The sequence below is a fragment of the Piliocolobus tephrosceles genome, chromosome 6 (genome assembly GCF_002776525.5).
Source record: "Piliocolobus tephrosceles isolate RC106 chromosome 6, ASM277652v3, whole genome shotgun sequence".
Lineage (NCBI taxonomy): Eukaryota > Metazoa > Chordata > Mammalia > Primates > Cercopithecidae > Piliocolobus > Piliocolobus tephrosceles.
This window is the reverse complement of record NC_045439.1, coordinates 37590941-37608333: the sequence shown is the minus strand read 5'-3', so window position 1 is coordinate 37608333 and position 17393 is coordinate 37590941. Positions and strand designations below refer to the sequence as shown.

At 52.0% G+C, this 17393-nt stretch overlaps 1 protein-coding gene and 1 pseudogene across 1 annotated transcript in view; one reads left to right on the top strand and one right to left on the bottom strand.

The window, feature by feature from the left end:
* ACTN1 (actinin alpha 1) overlaps positions 1-17393 on the bottom strand; it is a 105503-nt gene that overhangs the window by 59920 nt on the left and 28190 nt on the right. The gene's annotated exons all lie outside the window — the stretch shown is intronic.
* Positions 97-361, top strand: LOC111520120 (annotated as a pseudogene).

Below are 17393 nucleotides of genomic sequence, written 5' to 3'. Positions count from 1 at the left end.
TTTTTTTTTAAGTATGCAAATACAAGAAAAGTCTGTCTAGGGGGTGGCGGGAGGAACTGTTACGGGAACTGAAGCTGCCGATTAGGCCTGATCAAGATGACAACTTCCCAAAAGCACCGAGACTTCGTGGCAGAGCCCATGGGGGAAGAGCCAGTGGGGAGCCTGCCCAAGCGAAGTCCTGGGCAAGAAGCTGGAGGAAAGGGGCTTTGACAAGGCCTGTGTGGTCCTTGGCCAGTTTCTGGTGCCGAAGACAGATGAAGATCTCTTCCAGGAATGACTGAAGCACACCTGTGGCGCCAACGCCAAGCAGTCCCGGGACTGCTTCCGATGCCTTCGAGAGAGGTGCGACGCCTTCTTGTGACGCTGTCTGGGAAGCCCTCGATCCCCAGCCCCCATCCGGAGTTTGCAGCCGAGGAGGGACTCCTCCCCGTCTTCTACAGAGGAAAAGATTGCTATTGTGCTCACCTCCAATGTACTCCAGGGTCTTTTGGGAGTTTTCTCCCCTAACCATTTCAACTTTTTTGGATTCTCGCTCTTGCATGCCTCCCCCTTCCTTTTTCCCTTGCCAGTTCCCCAGTGACAGTTATCAGCTTTCCTGCATGGATCCCTGGCCCCGTCCCTCACCCCCACCCTCACTTTCAGTCCATTTGATACCATTTGGCTGTTTTTTTGGCAGAACAGTCACTGTCCTTGTAAAGTTTTTTAGATCAATAAAGTTAGTGGCTTTCAAAAAAAAAGAAAAAAGAAAAGTCTGACTGGGAATATATACATTTAATTGTTATGTCAGACCTCTAGGATAGGATAGAGGGGACTTCCCATTTCTCTGGGATTATTTGGCAAGGGTGGGACAAGTCTCAGGTATTACGGAGAAGGAAAAAGGATGTTTCCGAAATAAAGATAAAAAATGAAAAAATTATCCCATCTATTTAAAAGGATGAGCTTGGGAATAAAATAAGACATAATATAGGGAAAAGGCTCTGAAGAACTTAAAAGTGCCTTATCAGTGTAAAATCTTAAAGAAAGTCATAATTAGGGAGCAGGACATGAGGATACACCAGCAATCACACACACACATCTCCCCAGTAGTTAAGACAGCAAACTGCTAACTGGGTAAGATGAAGGGCTGTACTCTGGCCAAGTGACCCCAGGAAATCACCCAAATGAGCTTCTGTGCTTCCTGAAAATGGTACACAGCTTCCTATACAAGCCAGCTTCTCATCTGATGGTCCTTCTTCTCCCTGAGTAGAACACCCAGGACTCTGGTCTAGGCTCATCAAGTCAAAAACAAACTCGTCAGCCTCCAACAGCCCTCAAGCCTCCCCAGGCAAGCACCCTGCCAGCCCAAGCCAGCCCCCTGCTGTGCGGGCGGGGTGTGTGAACTAGCAGGGTCCTTGGGGAAGGCCAGGCCAGCCCCTGTGCTCAGGGCTGAATCCCCTGCAGCATCCACTGATGCTGAAGAGGTTACTGAGGTGCAGCCAGGGTGTGCTGGAATCCCTCTGACCCCTGTAGAATATGGCCAGTCTGGCCAGGGCGTGGGCCCTGGATGGTTTGTCTAAGCAAAGACCTGCCCAGAAGTGATCTCAGATGCCCAGTGTTCTGGCAAGGTAAACAGGAGTATCTGGCTAACTTATCAGGGGCTGACTGCCAGCCCTTCAAAGCCAGCTGTCAGCTGGTTCATGCGCTGATGAAAAGCAGAGTCTTCGGGAACATCTCCACCCAGATCTGCCTACTTCCCATCCACCTGGGAGTGGCTGCTGAAAAAGCTGACAACTGCCAGGCCTCTGCTGGGAGCGGGCACTGCCCTAACAGCCTGTTCCCAAGACATGTGAGTGCTGGGGTCCTGATGACTAGAGTGCAGGGGACTGGGGGTGCACCTTGGACTTTGGAACAAGATAGACCTAGGCTCTAGTGCCAGCCCACACCTCACATTAGATCTGTCTGCTTGGACAGAGATTTAATCCTAGCTTCAGGATTCCTATCTGTAAAATGGGGATAACAAGGCCTACAATGGCACAGAATGAGACAGGACCAAATTAGATCCTATGTCCTGAAAGACTTAACCTGGTGCTGTGTCCACAACAGACACTTAAACAATGTTAACCCAGCAGGTCCTCACCACTCACTGACTATACGGCTTTAGTTAAACTATCTAGGCATCAATTGCCTCACCTTACAAATGCAGATAAAGAACATCACCACTTTGTGAAGATTATGACAATGGAAGCAAAACAGCCAGAAAGATACCCCGGACACATCAGGAGCCCAGTCAATGTCAGCGGTCAGGATGCTCTCACTTCCCATTCACTGTCTATTTAATCAAAGTTAATCATTCACAGAGCAACAAAGAAGTCCTGTTGTTTTTTTCTCCATTGATGAGAGAACTCTGAGACCGGCCTCTGGCCAAGAGGAGGAGACAGGGAGTGGGGAGTGGAGCCCGCATTTCCTGGTTTACACCCATCTACAGCCCATTTCAAAAGACACAGCACCACACCCCCAGAGGGTCACCAGGGCCAAGAAGCGGGGAGCTCGCAGCTTTTTCTGGGAGGCTGTTTGACCTAACAAAGGCACCCTGCTTGAGAGGGCTCCTGGGCCACCAAGAGACTCCGATCTGGCCTTCCTGCCATCCATGGCCCCCCAGAAGGCAGACTGCCCAGCTCCTTCTTGCCTGGTACAGGTGGAACCTATGGGCTCCCAGGAGAAATCAGAGCCGCTTTAAAACAGGTGGGCACACGATCCTAGTGAAGAAACGGGTCTGTCCTCTTAGCTCCTCGCCAATGACAGTCAACTGCCTCCGCCAATCTGTCACCATCCACAGCCTCACCCCCTCCCAGGGACCCAAGAGCCCACCCCAACTGCCAGCCAACAGCAAGCTCTGTCTAGTAAAGGCTTCACAATCCTGGACTCGTGACTGGGCCTCCCGGAGCCTTGGTTTTCACATCAATAAAGGCTTCTGTAGGCCAGAATGATGATGGTGAAAATAGTAATAAAATAAAGATAAAACGAGCCTGCAGCCCATAAGGTAGTCACAAGGGAGGGCTATGTGAGCTAGTGCAAAGGGTTCAGTCCGCTGCCAGACGCAGACCAAGCGCTCACTAGATGTTAAAACACAAAAGCACCTATGAAGACAGAAAGCAGCTTGATTAGTGGTTTCTTAGGGCTGGGAACGGAGGAGTTGGGGGAAGGTGATAGCTAAGGGGTATAGAATATCTTTCTAAGGTGATAAAAATGTTCAAAACTGATGACATAAATAGCTGCCCATTTATGTGAACATCCTAAAAACCATGAAGTTGTATAAATGGGTGAATTGTATGGGTATGTGAATTACATCTCAATAAAGCTGTTATTTCTCTTTTAAACTAAAATGTTCCAGGACCCCGCTAAATAAGCCTTTTATATCAAGATGTGGTTTTGTTTTTAACCCATTTGGCCCGTTGGCAAGAAACCAGGCTCAAAGGCAGGCCCTGGACCAGAGCCCTCTCAGGGGACTGATGTAATTGAGCTAGTTCAGCTACTGAACAGTGGCTGGTAAGCCTGCTGAGATGAGGATTACTAAATGGGAGGAGCTGGTCTTCGAAGCAGAGTGGCACCCGCTCCAGGAGGCCAGTGTGAGAACAGCCTCCTCCTCACTCCTCCGGGGTTACAGTTTGGTCCTGCCTGTAACCCCTCCCCCATGTCTGGAGTCTGATTCTGGCCCTTGCAGGTCTGAGAGCCCACAGGCCTCAGCAGGCTGCAGCTCCCAGCAGTGGCCAGCACATTCCTTCCCCAAAGAAGGAAAAGCCACCAAAAGTGAGGTCATTTGGTTTTTCTGGCACAGATGCTGAGAGCTCTGGGTCACTCAATTCCATAGAGAACTCCCCCAGCTGACTGACAGGGATTTGGCCCAGCCTGCCACTCATACAATATGGGAACCCCGGGGTCGGGCAGACTCTGGCCCCTAACTTGACCCCTCCACGTAGTTGAGGTATGACCCTCAATCTTCCAGCTTGAAACCTCCATGGTCTTATCTGTGGAATGGGATGATGAAATCCACCCCTCCTGGGGTTGAGCTAAGAATTAAACAGCAGAAAACTAGACTTACGGTGGGGGCTCAAAAATTAAATATGGCTGGCTCTGGTATCTCACACCAGCAATCCCAGCACTTTGGGAGGCTGAGGCAGGAGGACTGCCTGAGGCCAGGAGATCAAGGCCAGCCTGGGCAACATAGCAAGACCCTGTCTCTACTGAAAAAAAAAAAAAAAATAGCTTCTGTCCTCTCCCCGGGGTCATTTCTCCTGAGCGTGCCTTGCTGACCAGAAACAAGGAACCTGCCTAGATTCCAACCCCCTGTGTGGAAGCTCCTCTCCAAAGATCAAACCACTTATTGTTACAAATTTGCAAGAAAGAAAGAGATCCTGCTTGGACAAGGAAGTTTTCCAAGTCTCCTTTCTGTGGCCCTAAAATAACCTCCCAGCAGGAGCTTCTGTCCTGGTCTGTCCCACAGTCCACCCCTGGATCACTCATACCCCTCAAAGCACCTCCCCGGGCATAGTGACTGGGAACTCTGACCCCCATGGTGGTTCCGGTCACCAGGCTGTCAGCTGGAGGCAGCTGGAGCATCAGCTCTGTCAACTGCTTTTGGGGACTTGGGAGGGGTTCCTGGAGGCCCCAGAGGACAGATTACTGTACCTCTTTAAAAGGCGCATGAAGCCCCTGAGGAATAGCCAGGGTCCAAAGTCTGGGCTTACAGTGACTGGCCCAGTGACAGAAGGGGAGAAGCCGGGCCAAAAAAAAAGCAGAAAAAAGAACAGCAGAATAATTGAGTGCAATGGTTCTCAAACTTGACATGTAAACTTGAACATTTACCAGAATCGCCTGGAGGGCTTGTTAAAATACAGACTGCTGGGCCCCACCACCAGTTTCTGATTCCAAAGTTCTAGGCAGACAGGGAAACCGCATTTCTAGTAAGTATCAAGGTGACGCTGATGCTGCCAGTCCAGAGACCACACTCTGAAGACCAAGGCTTAGTGGCTAAGAACGGATTTGGGCACAGAAGAGCTGGGTTCAGTATGGGTCTGCCACTTACTAACCTTGGAACCTAAGCAAGTTCTTGACCTTTCTGAGCCTTGGTTTCCTCATCTGTAAAACAGGGACAATACCTTTCTCAACTGGGTTGGTAAGGAGTTTCAATGAGATAATCTACGCAAAAAAGCCCAGCACACCCTAAGTAGTTAACAGTGTCTAGAGTTCATTACTAAAGTACAAGAAAGACAAGAGAAAGGGTGCTCATGGAAAGGCATGAGACAAAAAGAATGACTCCAGGACCCATGGAACTGCCCTTGTCACTAAACGGTCCCAGGTAGCATCAAGGGATCATGGGGGACACCTGGGTGCCCAGTGTGTTCCTTTATGTGGGCCGCAGGATCCAGCAGGCACTGCACCCCAACCTCTCTGACTCAGTCAAAACGTGATCAATAGGACCTCAGCACTGATCCCGCCCAAACTCCAAGCCAATGCCACAGTACTACCCACCTCCTCCCTGAGAGACAACCACCCAGCAGTAGCCACATGACTTTGCAAAGGAATTCTCAAAGCTCCAGGGAACCCAAGTCCTCAGGATGCCAGAGATACCAAGGGATGAGGGAACGAGTTCAGCAACAGTGGAAGCATCACAAGCCACCACAAGTCACACCAGTGATTTGCACCCTGGGGGTGGGACTGGAGCAGACATCCCCAGGGAGCAGAACTTCCCGCAGGAACCTATGCAACAGGCAAAATTCTGTCTCTACAAAAAATTTTAAAATATTAGCCAGGCATGATGGTGTGCCCCTATAGTTCCAGCTACCCAGGAGGCTGAGGCGGGAGGATCACCCCAGCCCAGGGAGGTCACGGCTGCAGTGAGCCGTAATCATGCCACTGCACTCCAACCTGGGAGACAGTGAGACCCCATCTCAAAAAAAAAAAACTTCCTGCAGGGACTGAGGCATTAAACGCTGTATCTATAAACTGCCACTCCCTACAGAGGAGAGGTTTTCTGCAGAGCATCACCATGATTCTCAACACCACCCAGGAGGAAGTTTCTGGTTCCAAGAGAGCTGACTGGAGGAGGGGAGCAGTCTTGGCACGTGGAGAGTTCCTCTTCAGCTGCAGCTCAAAACTAAAATGCATCTCTTTACACCTAAGAGACTGGCAAACAATTAGAAAGGTGATTGTGCCAAATGTCGGTGGGGTTGAGGGATCCGGAAGCCCTCACGCCTGGCTGGTGGAGAGTAGACTGCACAGCCATTTTAGAGAGTAACCCAGCACCGTATCAGGAAATTCCCTCCAACCCGGCAATTCCCTGCTCAATGCGATCGTCATACAGCTGCACTGGGATGTATGGCAGAACATTCATCGTCGCCTCATTTGTGTCAGCAGGAGAGCAGCTGGGGACAATCTGCATGGCCATCACAGAAGATTGTAGGATAAAATGTGACAGACACACAGTGGCCTTGCATGGCCCCGAGATGACACTGGGCCATGACGGAGGATCCTAACGACCTCAATTCTCTTCACCTGAGGTTCAGCAACACAAAGTTTCTTCTCCCAAAACACACACACACAGATCAGCACCTTAAAAAGCAGCACGGAAACCCTCACCCAGGCCCAGGACAACATGACCCAGTGCCATCACTGCCCTCCTGGCCTGTCCACTAGGCCGGCGGTGGTCTGGGGTGTCAGCAGCCCAGCAGGCTGAGCAGCTCGCCAACACCTTGTTATGGCCAGCCCGGCGTGAGGGACAGGGCAGCAAGGTATCAGCAGCAGGGAGCAGCAAGCTGAGGAACAGGAATGTGTCTGTGGAAAGTTCCATTTCCAGAAGGGTGGGAAGAAGGGCAGCTGTAGGCAGATCTGTCCACCTCTGCTGAGAAGCCCAGGGACCTCTGGGCGGGGCAGGACGGGACGAGGGGCTTCCGCCTGTGGTCAGTGTATTCACAGTCCTCTTCAAAAGATCAAAGAGATCCACGCCTGCTGTTCCCCACCAGCACCGGGGCTCCTAGGCTTCACTTCAGACACTGCAGCAAGGGCAGCCCCAGGGGTGCTTTCCGCTCCCCAGCACCCCGCTCCCCCCAACCTTGAGAGGAAAGTTCAGCGTTCCACCCTCAGTTTCAAGATGGGGACACTGATGGCAACGTGTTTCAGGGAGCCCCAAGGGGAGGTGAGGGAAGGAGAGGGAATCATATCCTAGGGTTGCTCAAAGATGTTGGCTACCGTTATAACCACTCAGTGAGTGCCCACTCACCGTTGTCATCACCCACGAGGCATGTGCCATCTCAGCAAATCCACTCAACAATTCTAGGTTAAAGGAACAAAGCAGCAGGACACCAAGGGCCAGTTCCCCACAGTCAGACAGCTAGCAAGAGGCAGAACTGAGGTGTGAACTAGGTCTCTAGGACGTCAAAGCCTGAGGCCGCTCCACTCTGCTGGGAGGCCAAACTCTTCCAGGCCAGCCTTCAGCCTCTGCTCAGGCTGGGGAATGATGGGGACTCATCCAGCTCTGCCCACCAGCCTGCACCAGTCCCTGCTCAGTCTCAAGCCACACGGGCTCCCGCTCAGCTGTGCCCAGGCAGTCCCTGGGCCCAGTGGACTGGGGAGCAGAGCCACAGGGCAGCCCAGGACACTTCGACGCTCAAAGCCAGCCCCGAGAGGAGGCTGTGGACCTGCTGGCCCCCTGGGGATGCAGAATGGGCCAGGCAGGTTTTTCTTCCTGGTCTCAGTTTTAGGGAGATGGAAAGAGGGTTAGAATTCTTCTCCCTTGGGTTTCTGAACACAAAGGCCATTGAGAAAGACTGATGAATAATTAAAGGGGCAGCCAAGCCGATGATGTGTGCCAGACTGTGGGCAACTGGCTTGCTAGGGCTTGGACTGGCCCGATGTTGGCAGCCTCCTTCATGCAGGCCACTGCAGATTCTACAGACTCGCCCAGGCTCCAGGCCTCCCCCGCCAGACAGCTGCAGCCAGATTCATTCATTCCTTCCTTCCATAAATTCTTACTGAGCACTGATTCTGTATCAGGCACTGGGGTTACATCATGGGCAAATACAGGCACTGTCCTAAGTCATGGAGCCTGCAGTCTAATGGAGAAGACAAACAGTAGCAAAGATTATATCAATGAGTGTATTTTTGTACACTAAGCTCCAGTGCCTATAGGAAAAGTCCTGGAAGGTATGAGGCTAAAACAGGACCCTGAACTGATCCTGGGGGGGCTGTGGGGGGGGGGGGCAGTGTGTCTGATCACTGCCCCAAGGATGTCAGTGAATTTATAAGGCTGGGGAGTATTAGATGCAAAGTTTGTAAATGTGAAGGGGGCCCATATAACCTGTCATCCAAACCAAGGCACCAGGGGGTCTACTAATAATTACACCAGCATAGCAGGTATAGGCAGAGCTGTAGGTCACCCTATGCGTGTGTGGGGCGGGTAGCAGGGTGGTCAGGAGGGTGATGCTGCCCAAGCAGAGGAAACAAAATAGCAAAGGCCCAGGCCAGACGCAGTGGCTCACACCTGTAATCCCAGCACTTTGGGAGGCCAAGGTGGGTGGATCACCTGAAGTCAGGAGTCAGAGACCAGCCTGGCCAACATGGTGAAACCCCATCTCTACTAAAAATACAAAATTAGCTGGGTGTGGTGGCACGTGCCTGTAATCCCAGCTACTCAAAAGGCTAAGGAAGGAGAATCGCTTGAACCCAGGAGGTGGAGGTTGCAGTGAGCTGACTACACCACTACACTCCAGCCTGGGCAACACAGCAAGACTCAAGCAGAAAGAAAAGAAAAGAAGGGGGGAGGCGAGGGGAGGGGAGGCGAGGGGAGGGGAGGGGAGGGAAGGGGAGGGGAGGGGAGGGGAGGGGAGGGGAGGGGGAGAAAGAGAAAGATAGAAAGAGAGAAAGAAAGAAAGAAAGAAAAAAAACAGCAAAGGCCCCAGAGAAAAGAGAGTAAGGTCTGTTCAAAAAACTGAAAAAAACAAAAAAAAAAGTCACAGTGCAGGAGGGAAGGAGAGGGTGCCAGAGACTGGAGATGAGCTAGCAACATGGGTGTTCGGGTGCCTGCAGCTGTTGTTTCTCCTGAGAGCAGTGGAAGTCACTGAAGACATTTTATTTCAGTTGAAAGAAACAAATGAGGCTGTGGCGGGCTGAGCTGGGGGTGTGAATCAGATGCTGGTTACATAATTCCACCTGCATCTTGGCAAGAGACCTCTAAATACCATGGGGAAGGGCAGATCAGAGATGGACAAGAGTGGCTGAAAAGAGACCCAAGCACGAGATCACGAAAAGGTCCCAGCCAGAGACAAAGGCAGCCAGTCCAGGCTGGCAGTGGAGGAGACGGAGAAGCAGGTGGATACAAGCCATACTCAGGAGAGACGGGGCGGAGGGGTAGAGGCCACACCCAGATTTACCTGAGTCAATAGAAGAAGGAATAGTCAGAGAGGCCACAGCTTTGCACCCATACTCCCTGCCTGCCCAGACACCTGGGGCAGCTCGCTGTTCACGGCAGTCCCCAAAGGGCCAAAGTCCTGAGGCCGCAGATCTAATTGAAAGGTCAGAGTGGAAGAGCTTCAGAGCTCAGGATGTCGTTCCCAACCCACTGCCCCAAGTGCTCTACCAGTGTCAGCCCAGTGAATCCGAACCACCCCAGAAGGCATCTCATTTTATAGATGAGAAAACCGAGGCCAAGAGGTCACAGCCACTCAAGGTCCCAGCAAACAGTAGATAAGAGGAGCCAGAATTCCACCCGCAGTGGAAGTCGCACAGTTTTAACCACAGGCTCAGTCAGCGTGACTCTCCCCAGGGCCTGGCAGCAGGTCACCGTGCCCCAGCCAGACTCTCACAACCATCCATAACAGGGTCCCTCCGCTCACAGCCCACCAGCCCACCTCACCCCGAGCAATCAAGTCACCCTCTGGGGGTAGGGCCCAGCAGAGGTTGAAATCCTCCTTAAGGGCCTCTTAAGGGTAAAATGGAAAGAAGGATGGCATAGTGAGGACCTGAGAGGGTTTTTCTCTAAGGGACCAGGCCAACTTCGACAAGGCAGTGGGACCTCAGTGCCTGACATCATCGGCTGACCCTGGAAATACCTATTCCTCAACTTCCCTGTCCGAACAAGGGAGCCAGCCCTGCCCGTGCTTCTAGAAAACTTCCCAGCCCAACAAAAAAGGCAGAAGGAGAGGGGAGAAGTGGCAGAAGTCCTACCCACAGGACTTCCAGGACTCCACCAGCAGCCCTGGGGAGGAGTCCCAGCCCCTCCCACCGTGTCCATGCTGCCTAAGACCGCGCCTCCACTCGGACGCCTGTGGACTCCCAGCGGCTCTGAGAAGCCCAAGGCCCTGCCTGCTCACTGCGACCCCGGTTTTCAGAAGGCACACCTGGGGAAGCATCCCAGTGGGGCTCAGAGCTCTGTCCCACCATCCATCCCCCACTCAGTCTCTGCAGGTCCCAAGGCCATCATGAAGGCCCTCGGCCCTCACCTCCTACCTGTCACTCCATCTCTCTCTGTCCCCACCTTCACCTTTTCCATGCTTTAGTGGAATGTTTGCAGGCACAGTGGACACACAGCACTGGGAGATCTCAGTTCTAAATCTGCTTCCACCACAAGGAGCTCAGGGCCTCAGGCCAGCCCCTTCAAGCTTCAGTCTCACCTGCAAAGTCTCCTACTTTCCAAGGGGCCATACCTGCCTCATTCCAATGGGTCCCCATGAAGATGGAATGACACAGCAACTGGCAGCGCAATCTGAGGGAAACGGCATTTCCCAGACTGGCCCGACTATAAAAAAGGTTAACAGTAGAGACCCCTCACCCCAACAACCACCATTCTGGTTCAGGAGTTCTGGGATGGGACTCACAGATTAGTATTTTAACAAGTAACAAGTACTCCAGGTGAATCCTATAATCAGGCAAGTTTGGGCAACTCTGGTCTACAGAAATGTACAGGAAGTCTGTCTCACCGCACCTCTCTGTGTGGAGAAGAATGGTTTGCTAAAAGCACCCCTTGGCCCATCCACACACAAAATAACAACACCTGCCCACACTTAGGGAGCCTACCAGGTATGGGATGCCAACTTGGGTGGTTTACATCCATCATCTCATTTAGTCCCCGCAACAACTCTGCAAGACAGATTGTTTTTTACAGAGGAAGAAACTGAGGCTCAGAATAAGGACCAGCTCAAGGACACAGCAAGTGAGACAGCAGAGCTCGCCTCCACACCAGTGCTGCTGGCTCCAAAGCTGGGTTCTCCCTAACACCCTGCAGTCTCTGTAAGGTAAAATCTTCTGCAGGCAGGGGCCGAACACAAAATGCAGCTCCAAGCAGGGTTCCCATTCCCATTCCCTCCCCAAAGCCTAGACAGGGCAGTCCCAATCATCCCACAGGAGAAAGGGGCACTCTACTGCATGGAAAGAGAAGCCCTTATTTTCTGTCCCCAAATATGAGGAATACCGCGGCCCTGGAGCCTATCATCTAAGAAGGCAAGTAGGACCCACCTATGAAACAGTCAAATAGCAATCCAGAGCAGTGGGAGTTCTGAGCCACAATGCCTGGTGCTGGAGTGAGGGGCTCCAAGGAAGGGAGCTCGAGGTCAGAGAACACGGTGTATCTGGAATGAAGCCCAAGGCACCGCCCTCATCACACACGCACATAATCTCTGCTTAGAGCACACAGCTGGCCCAAGCCAGAGTTTAGCAACTCCCATCTCCCTGGGGAGGAAGCAGTTTCCTTCTGCAGGGGAAGCTGCTGCCACCCAACCAGACAACCCCACACACAGCCTCTCCCAGGGGAGCAGGACTTGGACGAAGAGAAAGCATAAAGAGGTCCTAGGAAGTTGACCCTCTGCAGGGAGTCCTCCCCAGGCCCTTCTACTTAGCAGAGGCACAACGGTGACAAAAAGCTGACATTCACTGACACTTACCATGCACTTTATAACAATGACCCCATTTACTTTTCACAACAAGCTTACTAAGAAGTAGGGTTTTCTGGCTGGGCATGGTGGGCTCACGCCTATAATCCCAGCACTTTGGGAGGCCAAGGTGGGTGGATCACCTGAGGTCAGGAGTTCAAGGCCAGCCTGGCCAACATGGTGAACCCCTGCCTCTACTAAAAATACAAAAATTAGCCAGGCATGCTGCGTGCGTCTGTAATCCCGGCTACTCGGGAGGCTGAGGCAGGAGAATGGCTTGAACCCGGGAGGCAGAGGTTGCAGTGAGCTGAGATTATACTCCAGCCTGGGCAAAACACCAAGACCCCATCCAAAAAAAAAAAAAAAAAGAAGTAGGGTTTTCTGATCCCCGTTTTAGAGACAGAAAAACAGGCTCGAGAGGGTTAAGTAAGCCGGCTAGCAAAGAGCAGGCCCCAAACCAAAAGCCAGGAGTTCTCCAATGCCAAATCCCAAATTATTTTCATGGCCTCTCTTTCTCTCTAACTGAGCATCCAGGAAGTACAGGCTACCAGACCAGCCACTACCAGGCCACAAAGAGAAACAACCAGCAGCTCTGCTCTCAGAGAGCTGTGATCTAGCTGACAGAACAGACACACTGCCTCCTGAGGCACACAGGGTACCCAAAAGACAGCCGCGTGCAGATCTCTGCCAGGGGGGTCAGAGCAGCTCATAATGAAGCTCGAACCAGTGAGCCCACAGAGACCAGTCAGCTGTGCACAGGGCTCTGGTGAGGAGCCGCTCTGGGGCCCAACTTGGTGAAAGCAGGAATCAGGACAAGGAGCTTCTGCTCTGTTAGCAAGAAATAGAATTTTCCTCCAAAGGAAGCTAGCAAGTTTTGCATTAATTTCTGTAACTCACAGGCCAAAAATCTTTCTCACACTAACCCTCTGGGAGAGCCTCGGAGAGAAAAACAGCCCAGGACAGGAAGAACTGGGGGCAGGAGGAGGAGTTCATAAGAAGAATGGGGCTCTGGGTCCCAAAGTAAGCTCGGGGTCCCTGTGCCTCCCCAAGGCTCCCAGAAGGCTGCGTCCCCCTTCCCCAAGTACAAAACAGGAGGAGGTCGGGAGGAAGGAAGGGTGGGGACCTGGCTCAAAGAGGTCCTTCTGTACCAACAAATTCCAAAACTTTTCATTCGCTCTGCAGTTCCACAGTGTGCCCTCGGGGACTCAAATGGCCAGGCCAGCCCTAGCCTCCGCAGACAGCTACTGTGGCAGGCCTGACGCTGGCAGGGGGAAGGGGCGGTATCCAAAACCCTCTGCTGACCTGTTGACACTGCCCTGGGGACCCAAGGTGCCTAACAGGCACAACCAGTAAGAGCATAAAATATAGCAATACTACTTCTGAGCACATACACAAAAAAATTAAATGCAGGGACTCAAATAGGTATTTGTACACCCATGTTCACCGCAGCACTGTTCACAATGGCCAAAAGCGGGGAACAACCCAAATGTTCATCAAAGATGAATGGAGAAACCAAATGTGGTCATACATACAATGGAATATGATTCAGCCTTAAAAAGGGAGGAAATTCTGACACATGCTGCAACATGGACCAACCTTCAAGACATTCTGCTAAGTGAAATAACCCAGACACAAAAGAATAAATACTGTATGATTCCACTTACATGGGGCCCCTAGAGTAGTCAAATTCATAGAGGCAGAAAGTAGAATGGGGTTGTCAGGGCCGGGGTCAGGGGGAGTTGTTAACGGGTACAGAGTTTCAGTTTTACAAGATGAAAAAGAGTTCAGAAGATGGGGCCGGGCGCGATGGCTCACACCTATAATCCTAGCACTTTGGGAGGCCGAGGCGGGCGGATCACAAGGTCAGGAGTTCGAGACCAGCCTAGCCAACATAATGAAACCCCGTTTCTACTAAAAATACAAAAATTAGCCAGGTGTAGTGGCGGGTGCTTGTAATCCCAGCTACTCGAGAGGCTGAGGTAGGAGAATCACTTGAACCCAGGAGGAGGAGGTTGCGGTGAGCCGAGATCACGCCACTGCACTCCAGCCTGGGTGACAATGAATTGTTATCTCGCCCAAAAAAAAAAAAAAAGAGTTCAGGAGATGGATGGTGGTGATGGTTGTGCAACAAGGTACATGTACTTAATGCTGCTGAACCGTACGTACTCTTCAAATTGGTTACAATGGTAAATTTCATACTATGTATCTTTTACCATAACATATATGTGCGTGTGTGTGTATATACGTATCAATCAAACATATAAAATCTTACCTGTGGTACAGAAAAATAACAGTGTTACCTGTGGGGAGTTATGTTTTATTTTACCATAAGCATGTCAAACTTTTTTTTTTTTTTTTTGAGATGGAGTCTCGCTCTGTCACCCAGGCTGGAGTGCAGTGGCGCCATCTTGGCTCACTGCAAGCTCCGCCTCCCGGGTTCACACCATTCTCCTGCCTCAGCCTCCCCAGTAGCTAGGACCACAGGCGCCCACCACCACGCCCAGCTACTTTTTGTATTTTTAGTAGAGACGGGGTTTCACTGTGTTAGCCAGAATGGTCTCAATCTCCTGACCTCATGATCTGGCCACTTCGGCCTCCCAAAGTGCTGGATTACAGGCGTGAGCCACCTCACCTAGCCCTAAGCATGTCAAACTTTTATCATAAAACAAAACAGATACTGAAGACGTGTACATCAAAAACATTTCAAATTGTGATTCAGAAGGGTGTTTAAGACCTCCAGTTAGAGGGTGGCAATGTTATCACCTGCCTGCTTTCCTTGTCACCAGCACCAGCCTCCCTGCAAAAGGCCAAGAAACCCTTCCAAGAAGCCATGAAGGCAAACGAGCGGTGGGGCAGCTGTATGGCACAGGCCTTCCCTGGCCCCCCGCCCTTTGAGAAACAGTGGTAGGGAAGCGCCCCCCATGGCCAGAGGCAACGGGGTGATGGGCAGGCTCCTCCCTGGGCCCTGACTCCAGGGTGACTCAGGCACTGGTTTCCCCGGAAGGAAGTGAGCCAACCGACTCTCTTTTTCCCTTTCTAGGAAGACACAAGGGAATGACTTGGCCCAATCCCAGGGGCCCAGCCTTTTTACTCAGACTGTTATGGAGAAACCACCCCACCGTCCTCCACTACAGGAGAGGAAGTCAGAGTGAAAAGGGAGAGAAAGAGGAAACAGCTCATCCAACGGAGGAAGATACAGAAAGGGGGAGGCACAATGGACAAGACAGGGCCTTCTCTCTTTCTAACCTCAACTCCCAATATAAACGCCCAAGGAGGGATACATGGAAGCTCTGCAACCCCACAGACTTGGGATCTGGTCCTGACGTTTCTGCTGACTAGCTGTGTGCCCTTGACTCAGTTTCCCCATCTCTAACATGAAGGTGATGCAACATTTGATATATGAGGCCCCTTTCAGCTCTGAAACTCCAGGCTTCTGTAAGAGCTGGGTGACAGGCTGGGCTGAGGAAGGCCTGGAGAAGACTGGACACGGTCTTGGAACAGGGCGAGCTTCGGGTATAGAGACTCGTGCCTGGTAGCCCTCCCAGAAGTAATGGCTCTAAGTGCAACACCAGCGTCCCCACCCTCAGGCCAAGCAACCCCATCATTCATTCACTCACTCATTCATTCATTCATTCATTCATTCATTCAAGATTTTCTAAACTCTCACCCTGTGCAAGGTACTATATTAATGCTGGCAAACAGCAGTTAACAAGAACAGCCTTGTGAACTTCCCATTGGGTCTGAAGATCTTTTACCCTACTCCCTGTTCCCAGGGCCGGCCCTCTGAGGGAGTAGAGCATGGAAGCGCAACACAAACAGTAGAAAAAAGGGAAGCTACGTGGGAGGCGGGAAAAGAGCAGTGAGCCAAGCTGAGAGTGGGGAGGTCTGGTTCGGTCTCCAGCTCTCTGGGCCTCAGTTTCTTTATCTGACAGAAGGGGCTGGATCTGGTTTCTGTGGGACCTTCCAGTGCTGGCAGTCTAGACATCCTAGGGATTGACTCGACTTCTCAATCCTGAGATCGTGGGAGGGCGGCCTGCTGGAGGCCAGCCCCGGGCAGCTTCTGACAGGCCCCAGCTTGGACTCCGCAGCAGCCCTGACCCACCCGGGACCCTGTGGGCTGCAGACAGACCGAAGTGACAGGCAGCCAACGGCAGGGAGTTCTGGGGCACAAAGGATACAGCTTCAGCCTGGCAAAGTCCAGCTGCTGGAGGCTGCTTGAAAGCAAACATCTGGTTTTAACTGCAGAGATAAAATGGATGTCACATGCAGTTTTCTTCAAGTTGCAACTGTCGGGCTTGGGATGGGGTCAAAGCGTGAGAAGGAAGGTAGGTGTGTGCCCTGTCCCTGTGCACAATGCCTAGTAGGGGAAAGCGGCATCCCGCCCACCCCCCTTCCCTGCTGGATTTTAACCATAAACACAGTACTTTTCTGAAGGCACAGGCTTAACACAAACCAGATGCGGTAGGGACTTTCCCCCACCCCCTACCTTGGCCCTAAAATTAAACGTTCAGTATCTCCTCTGCCAAACCTCACTTGAAGGCCGAGCCTTAAAGAGCCAGAGCCTCCGGTTCTCACCCTCACGCACTCTCAATCACATCCCCACTTAAACAAAATGTCAAAGTCCCCCAAATGGAAAGTGTGGATGGGGCTGTCCCCAGGAGGGCCTGACACCCAAGCAGGGCACGGGCAGATTTGAAAGGAGAAGGAACACTGATCCTCCGCCACCAGTGACGCCACCAACCTACAAGGGACCTAAAGGGTTTCCCGAGAGGGTCGAGAGGATGATTTCCCACCCTTAGGGGGATCTGCCACTGGAGCGCAGCCAACCCACGGGAGCCGGCCTGTGCACCCACCCCTGTCCCCAGGGGACTCTGGAGATTCCTGGAAGAGCTTATTTCCTGGGCTTCAGTTTCCAATCTCCAGAAAACAGGGTGAATAACAGACATCTTATTTAACTCAGAGCTCACTCACAGCTGTGATGAGCTGAAAATCCCTCTTAGGCAAACTCAACTCTGCTGGTCTGCCCCAATGCCAGGCTGATTGCTTCCATGTCCTGAAAGCTCTCCTGGTCCTCCTTCCAACCCCAGCTAAAGGCCCAAACCACTCCACCCACTCGCCACCCTCAGCCTCCATGTCCCTCACTCCATGCCTGAGCCATGCCTCAGCCTCAGCACTAATCAGCGTGTCCAGCACAGGGACATCTTATCTCCCCAGCAAAGACACACATCCTCTGCCGTTAAGCTCAGAGGATGACATCTTACACTGTGTGTACTCCACAGAGCCTGGCAGCGCACAACACACATTAAGGGTGCTCAAAATGGCTGATTCAATCTCACCCAGTTGCCATGACTCCCTAAGAAAAGGGACAAGTGGTCGGGCATGCTGGCTCACGCCTGTAATCCCAGCACTTTGGGAGGCCAAGACAGGCAGATCACGAGGTTAGGAGTTTGAGACCAGCCTGACCAATATGGCGAAACCCCGTCTCTACTAAAAATA